General features: G+C 50.1%; 1 protein-coding gene across 5 annotated transcripts in view; it reads left to right on the top strand.

The window, feature by feature from the left end:
• The first annotated feature begins 7,641 nt into the window (after positions 1-7,641).
• The window catches only part of SIPA1L3 (signal induced proliferation associated 1 like 3), a 215,151-nt gene continuing 208,216 nt past the window's right edge, over positions 7,642-14,576 (top strand). For all 5 annotated transcript variants that reach the window (XM_056537654.1, XM_056537652.1, XM_056537653.1 and 2 more), the window contains exon 1: positions 7,642-7,760. The gene's annotated coding sequence lies outside the window, so the exon portion shown is untranslated. The remainder of the gene's footprint in view (positions 7,761-14,576) is intronic.

The following is a 14,576-nucleotide window of genomic DNA, read 5'->3' as shown; positions in this document are numbered from 1 at the left end:
TTCTGTGCGACAATTTTAGACGGGAAAAACCATTTGATTTGATAAATCTCCCCCATAGTCTATGAGTCCTATGTACATGTAAGGGGTGCTCCTCCCATATTACCGTATTTTTCGCCCTATAGGACGCACCGGCGTATAAGACGCACCCAATTTATTGGTGCAAAATCTAAAAAAGTAAAGATTTTGAACCCAATAGTGGTCTTCAACCTGCGGACCTCCAGATGTTGCAAAACTACAACTCCCAGCATGCCCGGACAGCCGTTGGCTGTCCGGGCATGCTGGGAGTTGTAGTTTTGCAACATCTGGAGGTCCGCAGATTGAAGACCACTGCAGGAGGAGGTAATACTCACGTGTCCCCGCCACTCCGGACCCGTCACCGCTGCCCTGGATGTGGCTCCATCGCTGTCGCCGTGTCCCCGTCGCTCGGGAACGTCTCTGCTGCCGGCCGGGTATCCTCGCTCTCCGTCGCCGCCATCACGTCGTTACGCACGTACGCGATGACGTGATGACGAGGAAGGAGAGCGCCGGCCATACAGGGGATCCCTGAACGGAGAAGACACCGGAGGAGGCAGGTAAGGTCCCTCCCGGTGTCCTGTAAGCACTAACCCGGCTATTCAGTCGGGCTGTTCATGACCGCCGCTGTGAAATCGCGGCGGTCCCGAACAGCCCGACTGAACAGCCGGGTTAGTGTCACTTTCCCTACAGACGCGGCGGTCAGCTTTGATCGCCGCGTCTGAAGGGTTAATACAGGGCATCACCGCGATCGGTGAGGTCATGTATTAGCCGCGGGTCCCGGCCGTTGATGGCCGCAGGGACCGCCGCGATAGGGGTGTATTCGCCGTATAAGACGCACCGACTTTTTCCCCCCCAGTTTTGGGGAAGAAAAAGTGCGTCTTATATGGCGAAAAATACGGTAATCACTGTGAGGATGGAGGGCGCTCTCCCTTTACTGACATACCTAATGTGCTGGGGTATTCTCTTACCCCTGTCTCCATGCTTTGCTGTCCTTACATAGCACAACGTGGTCTGATAACACATCCGCTTTACAAGTGGCCATTTGTATTCATTTTTTGCGCGTGTTGCCTCTGACATCTGATATGTTTTGCCCCTGGCCAACGATTTTCTGCAGCACAATGTGGTTACATAGTTCAAAAAGTTGAAAAAATAATCCATCGAGCTCAACCTATAACTTTACTGTTTTGATCCAGAGGAAGGCAAAAAAAAAACTCTCATAAAGAAGGTGCCAATTGGCCCATACTAAGGCAACCCAAGGAGCTTGAGGCCCCACAACACTGACAATAAGGCTATGTTCACATGGGAACATTTCTGCATGGAATTCTGTATGAAAAATTCTGCAGAAATGAATAGCCCATTCACTTTAATGGAATTCCTGCAGCAGAAATTCTGCTGTGTGAATGGGACAGCGGGAATCTCATTGAAGTGTATTGGCTATAAATTCATGTAGAAATTCTGCTGTGTGAACATAGCCCTAGAAGACTACACCACTTCCTGTCAGAACAGAGGGAGGAGCTGAAGAGCTGGAGACAACACTACACTGACATTGAGAGGGCTACAAAACTTCCTGTCAGGGGTAAATGATGTAAAAATATGCTGAAGCCAGTACAATTTGTGATAACACTATATTAGTAAGTTATGTATCTTGGCTTCTCCCTCTCTCCTAAACAACGCTTCATCATCTGCTGTTTCAGGAGGTTTGGCTTGTCTCTGAACTTGTGCTCTGCCCCCTGAGTGATGTCACCATCTTTGACAACCCCCTACAGCCTACCTCCCCATCACCATGAAATTTAAATATATATCTTTATTGGGACATTAAAGCTATGTTCACACAGCATAAAATACTGTAAATGGCAAAAATATGAACACAACTTTTTTCCCATAAAATACAACATGTGGCCACATTTCATGATGTGTGAACATAGTCCTAGTAACAATAAGGATTGTATACAGCGTGTTGTCATGTGCTGAACAAGCCAGAGGAGCAGACAGGGAATGAGTAGCAGGTGCCGCAACTTCACTGATTGTGCGTTAGTCTGCTGTGAAATTAGATGTTATGTAGCCTCTCTGGGTGGGAAACTGGAGTGTTGTGGGAGGTGAGTAGGCAGGGGGAGAGGACTGTGATAAAGAGCTGAGGGGAAGCCATTGTGTTCTGGGAGTTGGAGTATTGAACAACTAGGAAGTACAACAAGTGAGTACACCGCCAAAACAAATAGATTTTTGGTGGTTTCAGAACTGGGACAGACAAATAATGTTGTATGCTTCTGTGCTGTGCCACTGTGATGAGTGTTGGGATCAGATGTTATTAACCCCCGGGGGTCAGATGGTATTAACCCCTATGTGTTCGTGACGCCAGTGTGATTTTCAGGTCGGGAACACCACACGTCCGGATTCTCCGCTATCCCACGGGCTAGTAGTGAATAAAGAGTCCACAATCAGATAAGGGTAAACGGAGGCTTTATTGAATAGAAGACAGGTGTAATGATCTTCACAGCTATGGCCAGAATTCCCAGAGAGGTGACCAGTACCCAGAGGACCTCGCAGCTTGCTGGACCAATACTTGTAATAGACTTGACTTTGACTTGTAATTTAGACTTGACTGTTATTAGACTGGACTTGACTAACTTCAGTGACAGCAGACATAGACTTGTGGACTTACTGGAGAGTTGTAGCTTTGTGGTCTCCAGATGCTAAACACTTGTCTCTAAGGCCTCTGGTAGCTGCTTCAGCAAAGACTTGGATGTTACAGCTATGAGCACATAACTCAAAGAGAGCTAGTAGCTAAGAGACTGAATTAAGATGGCTGCCCCTTTATATAGTGGGGGGGGGGGGGGGGCTGGACTAAAGCCCATTGGTCAAGCTGTGGGTCATAGGTTAAAGCTGGTGCTCTCTGGAAGTACATGTGACAACAAATCATATAACTGCATAACGTAACATGTGACAGGCTTACTCACACAGGTCCTTGAGTCCTCCAAAGATCCTGTATACTATATAGACATGAGGATCCTGTCTATGCTCTTAAAGTTGGTGTATGTACCTTTACTGAATTAACAGGAGAACAAGTCACTGGTCACTGGGGGACTCAACCTGACAGGGCTTACAGGTAGTTCTGTACTATGTACCTGTAGTGGGACATCACACTTCTGCAGCATTTTTTATTTTTACCCCTTTGTACCCATTTATTACGGAGTTGCCCCCTCACTCCCCTGCAGGTTTCACTGTTCATCTTCTATTTTGGAGGCGTCTGTGTGAATATTTTCCTGTTCATCCAGAAGAGCATACGTCAGGTCAGACACTGATGTTGAGGGCCTGGCTTACAATCTACATTCTGGCTCATCCTAAATGTGTTGGATGAAGCAAACCCAGACTCGTCCATCAGACACCAGATGGAGAAGTGTAATCCGTCACTCCACAGAACATGTATCCTCTGCCCCAGAGTCCAGTGGTGACGGCTTTACACCACTCCGCCTGATGCTGGGCATTGTTCTTGGCGATATGTGGTGGCCCAGTACGGGAGGTGGTACCCCATACCCTTGCTGCCCTGTCAGGCAGCCTCCCTACAGTGTCCCCTGGGCCCCCTTGCATCTGTCCCCCCATGTAAATATGTTTCTAATGTATTATACCATGTAATGTGTTCAGAAAACGTTGTCACTTTAAGACTGTTTACCATGTGACTTGTCATGTGACCTATGGTCTCCCTGCTAGTCTCCCCCATATAAGCCCTGGGAGGAGCATCTCTCTCTTTCTTTACAAGTCTTTGCTGAGGTCAAGTCCAGTCCTAGAGAGTCCAGAGTCATAAGAGCCTCAAGTCCAGTCTGTAGCCACAAGGAGCGACAAGTAGCCACAGTCTCAGTAATGTCAGTCATCAGTCAAGTCAGTCACAGTCATCATTTGTCAAGTCAGCGTGGCCTGCACTAAATTGACCCCATCTACTACAAGTCCCAGCAATCCTTTAAGGTCTCTGAAGCCACTGTCACCTCTGTGGGTCCTGGCTGAACTGTATAGACTTTACCACCTGTCTACCCTCAGTAAAGCTACGGTTATCTGTAACTTGGCGTCAAAGTCATTATTTCCCCCGTGCCTAGCCCAGGATCCAGCGGTATACCTTCAGGTGGTATCGAGGATAAACCACGCCCTGGCGTCACGAATACAAGGGGTTAATGCCATCTGCTCCTAGGGTAATTCCATCTGCCCTGCATCACACCCCTTACCACAGATATAAGGCTGCTCTGGCGTGCACAGCTTTTTCTGCTGATAGGCACTTTATGTTGGAGTGGCCCGCAGACACTGTAAATAGGGCAGTGGTCTCAAACTGTGGCCCTCCAGATGTTACCAAACTTCAACTCCCAGCATGCCTAGACAGCCAATGGCTGTTCAGGTATGCTGGGAGTTGAAGTTTGGCTACATCTGGAGGGCCACAGTTTGAGACCACTGATATAGGGCACCCCGGCGGCCACTTTATATTGGGTTACCCTGGCAGGCACTGTATATAGGGGCTTCGGCACACACTGTTGTGGTGTCTGGGGTGTTGCAATGATAAATGAAGGGTCTGGTGGTATTAACCCTTACTTGTCGTGACACCAGGGTGAGGTTTGCTTAGTATTGGAGGTCCTGCCACCAACCGGCCCACAAAAGGCAGGGATAATAAACGGAATGTCCACAGTAGATTTTACGAGATAACTGGAAACTTTTACTTGAACTTTTATGCAACAGTCTTTACAATTGTACAGTTTTTCTTGAGGTAACCGGGATGCAGGTTCCTCACAGGCCTATCTGGGACATATAGGGGAGATTTATCAAAACCTGTGCAGAGGAAAACTTGCCCAGTTGCCCATAGCAACCAATCAGATCGCTTCTTTCATTTTCATGAAGACCTGTGAAAAATGAAAGAAGCGATCTGATTGGTTGCTATGGGCAACTGGGCAACTTTTCCTCTGCACAGGTTTTGATAAATCTCCCCCATAGTCTTTAGCTTTAAGCAGGCCACTGTGCTACTAATTATAAGATTTGAGTGTAATAGTAGTCACACAGGATATGTAGGTTGAGCTTTATAACTCACGGTTTTTGGTGGCTGCTGGTTCTTTAGGCTTTGGCCTAGTTGAGATGAATGAAGATATGCCGATTGTGCTTGCTTTGGATCCGGGAGGTAAGAGAGAGCAGGAACCAAGAGAGCGAATTTACAGACTACAGCCCTTTATATATTAAGGGGGCTGGACTAATCCCATTGGCTGCAAAGCCTGTAAGTCCTGAACCCAGAGAACTCTGGGTACATCACATGACATCATCACATGGTCCTAAATATCTATACAACCATTATCATATACCACATGACCTGGGTAGGTCCTATACATTTATACAAAGATATTTATATGAAGCGACCAAGGGGGAAGCCCTGCAGGAGAGCCCTGTGGAATGGAATGGAGGACTCTAGCTGAGGGGACTTTAGATAGGGACAGGACCAGGTCCTGTATCGGGATACCACACTGTATACAGGGGCAATCTGACAGGCACTGTAAATAGGGGCCCTCTGACTGACACTATATATATATATATATTTAGGGGCCTCCAGCAGGCACTGAATATAGGGGAAGTGTACATAGAGGCACCCTGGCAGACACTGTTTGTTCGGGTCCTCCGGCAGGCACTGTAAGTAGGGGCCTCTGACTGACACAATATATAGGGGCTCTCCAGCAGGCACTGAATATAGGGGTACCCTAGCAGGCACTGTATATGGGGGTGCTCTGGTAGGCACTGTATATAGGGGCACTTCGACATGCACTGTATAGAGGACCCCTTCTGCAGGATCACATATAAGGGCGCCCCTGCAGGCATTGTATATAGGAGCCCCCTGCAGGCACTGTATATAGGAGCAGCCTTACATGCACTGTATATAGGAGCCCCCCTGTAGGCACTGTATATAGGAGCAGCCTGACATGCACTGTATATAGGGGCCCCCTGCAGGCAGTGTATATAGGAACAGCCTGACATGCACTGTATATAGGAGCCCTTCTGCAGGCACTGTATATAGGGGCAGCCTGACATGCACTGTATATAGGAGCCCTTCTGCAGGCACTGTATATAGGGGCAGCCTGACATGCACTGTATATAGGAGCCCTTCTGCAGGCACTGTATATAGGGGGCCCCTTGCAGGCACTGTATATAGGAGCAGCCTGACATGCACTGTATATAGGGTCCCCCTGCAGGCACTGTATATAGGGGCAACCTGACATGCACTGTATATAGGGCCCCCCTGCAGGCACTGTATATAGCCCCCCCCTGCAGGCACTGTATATAGGGTCCCCCTGCAGGCACTGTATATAGGGGCAGCCTGACATGCACTGTATATAGGCCCCCCCTGCAGGCACTGTATATAAGTCCCCCTGCAGGCACTGTATATAGGGGCCCCCCAGCAGGCACTGCATATAGGGGCAGCCTGACATGCACTGAATATAGGGGCCCCCTTCAGGCACTGTATATAGGGGCAGCCTGACATGCACTGTATATAGGAGCAGCCTGACATGCACTGTATATAGGGGCCCCCCAGCAGGCACTGTAGATAGGGGCAGCCTGACATGCACTGTATATAGGGTCCCCATGCAGGCACTGTATATAGGAGCAGCCTGACATGCACTGTATATAGGGGCAGCCTGACATCAACTGTATATAGGAGCAGCCTGACATGCACTGTATATAGGAGCAGCCTGACATGCACTGTATATAGGGGCCCTTCTGCAGGCACTGTATATAGGAGCCCTTCTGAAGGCACTGTATATAGGAGCCCTTCTGCAGGCACTGTATATAGGAGCAGCCTGACATGCACTGTATATAGGGGCCCTTCTGCAGGCACTGTATATAGGAGCCCTTCTGCAGGCACTGTATATAGGAGCAGCCTGACATGCACTGTATATAGGGGCCCTTCTGCAGGCACTGTATATAGGAGCAGCCTGACATGCACTGTATATAGGAGCCCTTCTGCAGGCACTGTATATAGGAGCAGCCTGACATGCACTGTATATAGGAGCAGCCTGACATGCACTGTATATAGGGGCCCTTCTGCAGGCACTGTATATAGGAGCAGCCTGACATGCACTGTATATAGGAGCAGCCTGACATGCACTGTATATAGGAGCCCTTCTGCAGGCACTGTATATCGGGGCAGCCTGACATGCACTGTATATAGGAGCCCTTCTGCAGGCACTGTATATCGGGGCAGCCTGACATGCACTGTATATAGGAGCCCTTCTGCAGGCACTGTATATAGGAGCAGCCTGACATGCACTGTATATAGGAGCCCTTCTGCAGGCACTGTATATAGGAGCAGCCTGACATGCACTGTATATAGGGGCCCTTCGGCACTCTCTGCATATAGAAGCACCGTATATTAGGACGCTTGAATGCTAATAGGATTCCCTACTGCTACTACTGAACGACACAGTGCAGATTCGCCTGTAGAATGTATGGAAGTTTTCATTCAGAGGCGCAGTAGGCGCTATAATCTAACAGATCAGGTTCCGTGCAATTACAGTGTGTGCTGGTAATAAAGCTGTTTAAAGGAAAAAAAAAAAATCTTGGCTGGCGTGACGCGCACTGGATGGCAGGAAAGAGGCGGCCATATTGGCTTGTGGGCGGGGCTGGTGCGGTGAGTGCAGAGGCGGTGGGCGTGTCCTGTAGTGTCGCTGTGGGGAGCTGAGGGATCGCAGCCGGAGGAGACAAGCTGGAGTCGGGGTCCGGGGAAGCTGCTGCTGGTAAGTGCTGGAAACACGGGAAACTCGGGGGAAGTGACGCGGTGTACGGGGTTATGGCTCCGGGATATGGCCGGAGTGGGTGAGAGGACGTGTGGAGGGAAAGAGTCCGGTGAGGAGGGCAGAAGGCTGCCGGGGCGACAGCTGGGGGCAGGGACCGAGGAGGCAAAGTGTATGGAGATGTGTGTGTGACAGGGGGCAGGTTATTAGGAGGAGGGGGCAGCTTATTAGGAGGGGGCAGCAGTGGGGCAGGTTATTAGGAGGAGGGGGCAGCAGTGGTGCAGGTTATTAGGAGGAGGGGGCAGCAGTGGGGCAGGTTATTAGGAGGAGGGGGCAGCAGTGGGGCAGGTTATTAGGAGGAGGGGGCAGGTTATTAGGAGGAGGGGGCAGCAGTGGGGCAGGTTATTAGGAGGAGGGGGCAGCAGTGGGGCAGGTTATTAGGAGGAGGGGGCAGCAGTGGGGCAGGTTATTAGGAGGAGGGGGCAGCAGTGGGGCAGGTTATTAGGAGGAGGGGGCAGCAGTGGGGCAGGTTATTAGGAGGAGGGGGCAGGTTATTAGGAGGAGGGGGCAGGTTATTAGGAGGAGGGGGCAGCAGTGGGGCAGGTTATTAGGAGGAGGGGGCAGCAGTGGGGCAGGTTATTAGGAGGAGGGGGCAGCAGTGGGGCAGGTTATTAGGAGGAGGGGGCAGGTTATTGGGAGGAGGGGGCAGCAGTGGGGCAGGTTATTGGGAGGAGGGGGCAGCAGTGGGGCAGGTTATTGGGAGGAGGGGGCAGCAGTGGGGCAGGTTATTGGGAGGAGGGGGCAGCAGTGGGGCAGGTTATTGGGAGGAGGGGGCAGCAGTGGGGCAGGTTATTGGGAGGAGGGGGCAGCAGTGGGGCAGGTTATTGGGAGGAGGGGGCAGCAGTGGGGCAGGTTATTGGGAGGAGGGGGCAGCAGTGGGGCAGGTTATTGGGAGGAGGGGGCAGCAGTGGGGCAGGTTATTGGGAGGAGGGGGCAGCAGTGGGGCAGGTTATTGGGAGGAGGGGGCAGCAGTGGGGCAGGTTATTGGGAGGAGGGGGCAGCAGTGGGGCAGGTTATTGGGAGGAGGGGGCAGCAGTGGGGCAGGTTATTGGGAGGAGGGGGCAGGTTATTGGGAGGGGGGGCAGCAGTGGGGCAGGTTATTGGGAGGAGGGGGCAGCAGTGGGGCAGGTTATTGGGAGGAGGGGGCAGCAGTGGGGCAGGTTATTGGGAGGAGGGGGCAGCAGTGGGGCAGGTTATTGGGAGGAGGGGGCAGCAGTGGGGCAGGTTATTGGGAGGAGGGGGCAGCTTATTAGGAGGGGGCAGCAGTGGTGCAGGTTATTAGGAGGAGGGGGCAGCAGTGGGGCAGGTTATTGGGGGGGGGGGGGGGCAGCAGTGGGGCAGGTTATTGGGGGGGGGGGGGCAGCAGTGGGGCAGGTTAGGGTGCATGCACACCATGTTTTTGCAATAAAGTTAATGTAACAGGTTTTTGATGAAAAACGGATTCCTCAAAACCTGACTAAACTGTATCAAAAAGTGTGTACAAATTTTAACCCATATGCGGTTGAAAACCGAATACGGTTTGAAAAATGATGTCCGGTTGCATCTGTTTTTTAAGAAAAAAACGTATACGTTTTTAACTTTTCACTCCATTTTGAATAAAGTTTCACTTGTTTGATTGAAATTCCAAGAAAAAAAACTGTGCAAAGTCAAAAACCGTATGGTGCAAACCTGATGGAACCGTACGCACATACAGTTCTGTACGGTTCCCATTGACTCCCATGTTAAAAAAAAAATGTATACGGTTTAATACAGTTTTTCACCCAGACCATAAAACATGGTAGACTACGGTTTTGGGTACAGGTAAAAAAAACGGACAAAACCGTATAAGGTGCAAAACGGACTAAACCGGATGATGCGTTTGACATACAGTTTACAATGTTAAGTCAATGCATACGGTTTTCTATACTGTATCGTACGGCTTTTAACTTGAAACTGTATAGCTAAATCGTGGTGTGCATGCACCCTTATTGGGGGGGGGGGGGGGCGCGCAGCAGTAGTACAGGTTATTTGGGGGGGCAGCAGTAGTGCAGGTTATGGGGGGGGGGCGCGCAGCAGTAGTGCAGGTTATGGGGGGGGGGGGCGCAGCAGTAGTGCAGGTTATTGGGGGGGCAGCAGTAGTGTAGGTTATTGGGGGGGGGCAGCAGTAGTGCAGGTTATTGGGGGGGGGGCAGCAGTGGTGCAGGTTATTGGGGGGGGGGGCAGCAGTGGAGCAGGTTATTGGGGGGGGGGGGGGCAGCAGTGGTGCAGGTTATTGGGGGGGGGGGGGGCAGCAGTGGTGCAGGTTATTGGGGGGAGGGCAGCAGTGGTGCAGGTTATTGGGGGGAGGGAAGCAGTGGTGCAGGTTATTGGGGGGGGGGCAGCAGTGGTGCAGGTTATTGGGGGGAGGGCAGCAGTGGTGCAGGTTATTGGGGGGAGGGAAGAAGTGGTGCAGGTTATTGGGGGGGGGGGGCAGCAGTGGTGCAGGTTATTGGGGGGAGGGAAGCAGTGGTGCAGGTTATTGGGGGGAGGGAAGCAGTGGTGCAGGTTATTGGGGGGGGGGCAGCAGTGGTGCAGGTTATTGGGGGGAGGGCAGCAGTGGTGCAGGTTATTGGGGGGAGGGAACAATGGTGCAGGTTATTGGGGGGAGGGGGTGAAGCATATAGTGGTCTGGGTATTTAGGGGACCGCAGGGGTGCAGGTTGACAAGGGGGTCCGGTTGTTGGGGAGCTGATAAAGGGGGCAGCAAGTGGCTGTGGAATGTTGATGCAGATTTTTGGTGGAGTTGCTGGTCATTGTGGAGAGAAGTAATCTTGATGTGCAGGTTATGGGAGGGGGGTTATTGTGGTGCAGTCGTGTGGGGTTATTGTGGTGCAGTCGTGTGGGGTTATTGTGGTGCAGTCGTGTGGGGTTATTGTGGTGCAGTCGTGTGGGGTTATTGGGGTGCAGTCGTGTGGGGTTATTGGGGGTAAAGTCGTGTGGGGTTATTGGGGGTAAAGTCGTGTGGGGTTATTGGGGGTAAAGTCGTGTGGGGTTATTGGGGGTAAAGTCGTGTGGGGTTATTGGGGGTAAAGTCGTGTGGGGTTATTGGGGGTAGAGTCGTGTGGGGTTATTGGGGGTAGAGTCGTGTGGGGTTATTGGGGGTAGAGTCGTGTGGGGTTATTGGGGGTAAAGTCGTGTGGGGTTATTGGGGGTAGAGTCGTGTGGGGTTATTGGGGGTAGAGTCGTGTGGGGTTATTGGGGGTAGAGTCGTGTGGGGTTATTGGGGGTAGAGTCGTGTGGGGTTATTGGGGTAGAGTCGTGTGGGGTTATTGGGGTAGAGTCGTGTGGGGTTATTGGGGTAGAGTCGTGTGGGGTTATTGGGGTAGAGTCGTGTGGGGTTGCAGTTGGTGGTTCACGTTTGTAGGGATGGTGGTCTGGGTTGTGGGGGGAGTAGCAGTTTATGTTGGGGGGGCACTTGTTGAAATATTCAGGGGAGGCTGCGGCAGGTTATTTGTGAGGGTCTCTAATGGTTGATTGGGTTGGTGTAACCAGTTATTAGTCCTTACTGGTAACATTACATTGCTGGTGCCAAGTCCCCCATGTTGTGCAGTGATCACACAGATCATGGGGTGATATTATAGTATTACGTGTGATGTCATCAATGTACTGTGCATGATGCCTCATCGGGTGCTGATAGTCTGTTCACATAGAGGGGTCCTGTTTGTGGTGAAGCCCGGACGGGTGACCCTGGCACATACACATCATAAAGGGCTTTATTCTTCTGACACATTGTTTAAATATGTCAGGAAATGAGAGGGACAAGGACTGTGCCCTGCAGCCCCAGTGATGCCCGTGTTACATTGTGCTGTGGTAGTTTGGTGGGGTCCCGTCCTGCTCCTCTCGTTTACATTAGGAGAGGTTGTCGGGATATAGTCTGGGCGAGCACTCTGTAGTCCACATAAGGACATCGCAGGATGGTGTTGGCACATTGCAGTACACAGGATGAGGACAAGGATTTCCGGACTTCAGATTGGGGACACAAGCGTGGATGCCACTGGTTTTGAGGTGGTGTAATAGTGCGGAGATGGTAAGCAGGGTCTACAGGACATTGGGGAGGACAGGGCAATGATTGGGATGTTAGCGATATAGGGGTCTATTCAGTGATGATGGACAATAGTAATGTATACAATGTCATGGAGATGACGCACAGGGGTCATGTAAGGATCGCGATGGTGGCCAATTTACTATGTACAGGTCGGGTGAATTGTTCATAGAAGGTCTAGGTAAAAACCTTGAGATTGTGACACGTATGGGACGGTGGATGGTTAGGTGACATGTATGGGACGGGGGATAGTTAGGTGACACGTATGGGACGGTGGATGGTTAGGTGACATGTATGGGACGGGGGATAGTTAGGTGACACGTATGGGACGGGGGATGGTTAGGTGACACGTATGGGACGGGGGATGGTTAGGTGACACGTATGGGACGGGGGATGGTTAGGTGACACGTATGGGACGGGGGATGGTTAGGTGACACGTATGGGACGGGGGATGGTTAGGTGACACGTATGGGACGGGGGATGGTTAGGTGACACGTATGGGACGGGGGGGATGGTTAGGTGACACGTATGGGACGGGGGATGGTTAGGTGACACGTATGGGACGGGGGATGGTTAGGTGACACGTATGGGACGGGGGATGGTTAGGTGACACGTATGGGACGGGGGATGGTTAGGTGACACGTATGGGACGGGGGATGGTTAGGTGACACGTATGGGACGGGGGACGGTTAGGTGACACGTATAGGACCGGGGGACGGTTAGGTGACACGTATGGGACGGGGGACGGTTAGGTGACACGTATGGGACGGGGGACGGTTAGGTGACACGTATGGGACGGGGGGATGGTTAGGTGACACGTATGGGACGGGGGGGATGGTTAGGTGTCACGTATTGGACCGGGGATGGTTAGGTGTCACGTATTGGACGGAGGATGGTTAGGTGACACGTATGGGACGGGGGGGATGGTTAGGTGACACGTATAGGACGGGGGGATGGTTAGGTGACACGTATAGGACGGGGGATGGTTAGGTGACACGTATGGGACGGGGAATGTTTAGGTGACACGTATGGGACGGGGAATGGTTAGGTGACACGTATGGGACGGGAGATGGTTAGGTGACACGTATGGGACGGGAGATGGTTAGGTGACACGTATGGGACGGGGGATGGTTAGGTGACACGTATGGGACGGGGGATGGTTAGGTGACACGTATGGGACGGGGGATGGTTAGGTGACACGTATGGGACGGGGGATGGATAGGTGACACGTATGTTACGGGGGATGGATAGGTGACACGTATGGGACGGGGGATGGTTAGGTGACACGTATGGGACGGGGGATGGTTAGGTGACACGTATGGGACGGGGGATGGTTAGGTGACACGTATGGGACGGGGGATGGTTAGGTGACACGTATGGGACGGGGGATGGTTAGGTGACACGTATGGGACGGGGGATGGTTAGGTGACACGTATGGGACGGGGGATGGTTAGGTGTCACGTATGGGTCGGGGGATGGTTAGGTGACACGTATGGGACGGGGGATGGTTAGGTGACACGTTATTTTCCTCTTAAAGCCAATTTCCATTGAAAAAACACTGAAAATAACCCGGCGTGTGTAAATCGTAAAACAATCTGAATAGCAGATTAAATGCTGATTTTGTCGCGGTATGTCAGCGTGGTTTATATCATAATGCCAGGTTTACACAAGTATACGTGGGTGTATTTGTGCATATGCAATATGGCTGCAAAGCCCAGCAAAGTGAGCGCGTCACAGATCACTATAGAGCGTTCAGTTTGGATCTGGGATTTACACCCATATTGTAAATGTACAAATACACCCACGTTCTAGTTGTGTAAATCTGTCCTTATGAGCCACCTCCACATAGAAGTCATGTATTTTTTACTGTACCCCCAAAGTATTGCTAAGACACTTGTCACCTGCTGGCAGAAATAGAAATTTTGGATGGCTGATGTGAGAAGGATATATTGGTTTTGTTAACTGTGTGTTTAAGAAATATACATTTTATATATGTATATATATATATATATATATATATATATATATATATATATATAGTCTTAAGCTTGTTTAATGTATAATATATGCTTTGCATAGGACTACAGGTAAACTTAGGGCTCATGCATGGTAGATCTGTATCTCTCCCTGGACCCTGTGATGTGAGTTCTCCTTATGGTGCCTTATTGTAGAGGTATATATATGTAAATTGCAAAACTACAACTCCCAGCATGCCCGGACAGCCTTTGGCTGTCCGGGCATGCTGGGAGTTGTAGTTTTGCAATAGCTGTAGGCACCCTGGTTGGGATGCACTGGTCTATTATATAGCACCCAGTGAAGCATGGCAGCATTCATTTATTTATTTACTTATTTATTTTCTATGTATTTAGTAATTTTTTTTCTATTTATTTTACGTATTTACTTAGAAAAAAAAAACTAAATAAATAGATAGAAAAAAAGTAAATAACTAAATAAATGGAGAAAAAAAGGTAAATAAATAAATAGAAAAAAATAAATATCGATTTATTTACTTATTTTTTTCTATTTAGTTATTTACTTATTTTTTTTCTATCTATTTATTTCGTCATTTATTTTTTTTCTATTTATTTACTTATTTTTTTTAAATTTTATTTACTTTACTTTTTTTCTATCGATTTGATTCATTTACTTATTTTTTTTTCTATCGATCATCTATTTATCTATCTATTTATTTATTTATTG

This window comes from Hyla sarda, chromosome 9 (genome assembly GCF_029499605.1).
Source record: "Hyla sarda isolate aHylSar1 chromosome 9, aHylSar1.hap1, whole genome shotgun sequence".
Taxonomy (NCBI): Eukaryota; Metazoa; Chordata; class Amphibia; order Anura; family Hylidae; genus Hyla; species Hyla sarda.
The sequence above is the reverse complement of the archived record's forward strand: the minus strand, read 5'-3'. Positions and strand labels throughout refer to the sequence as shown.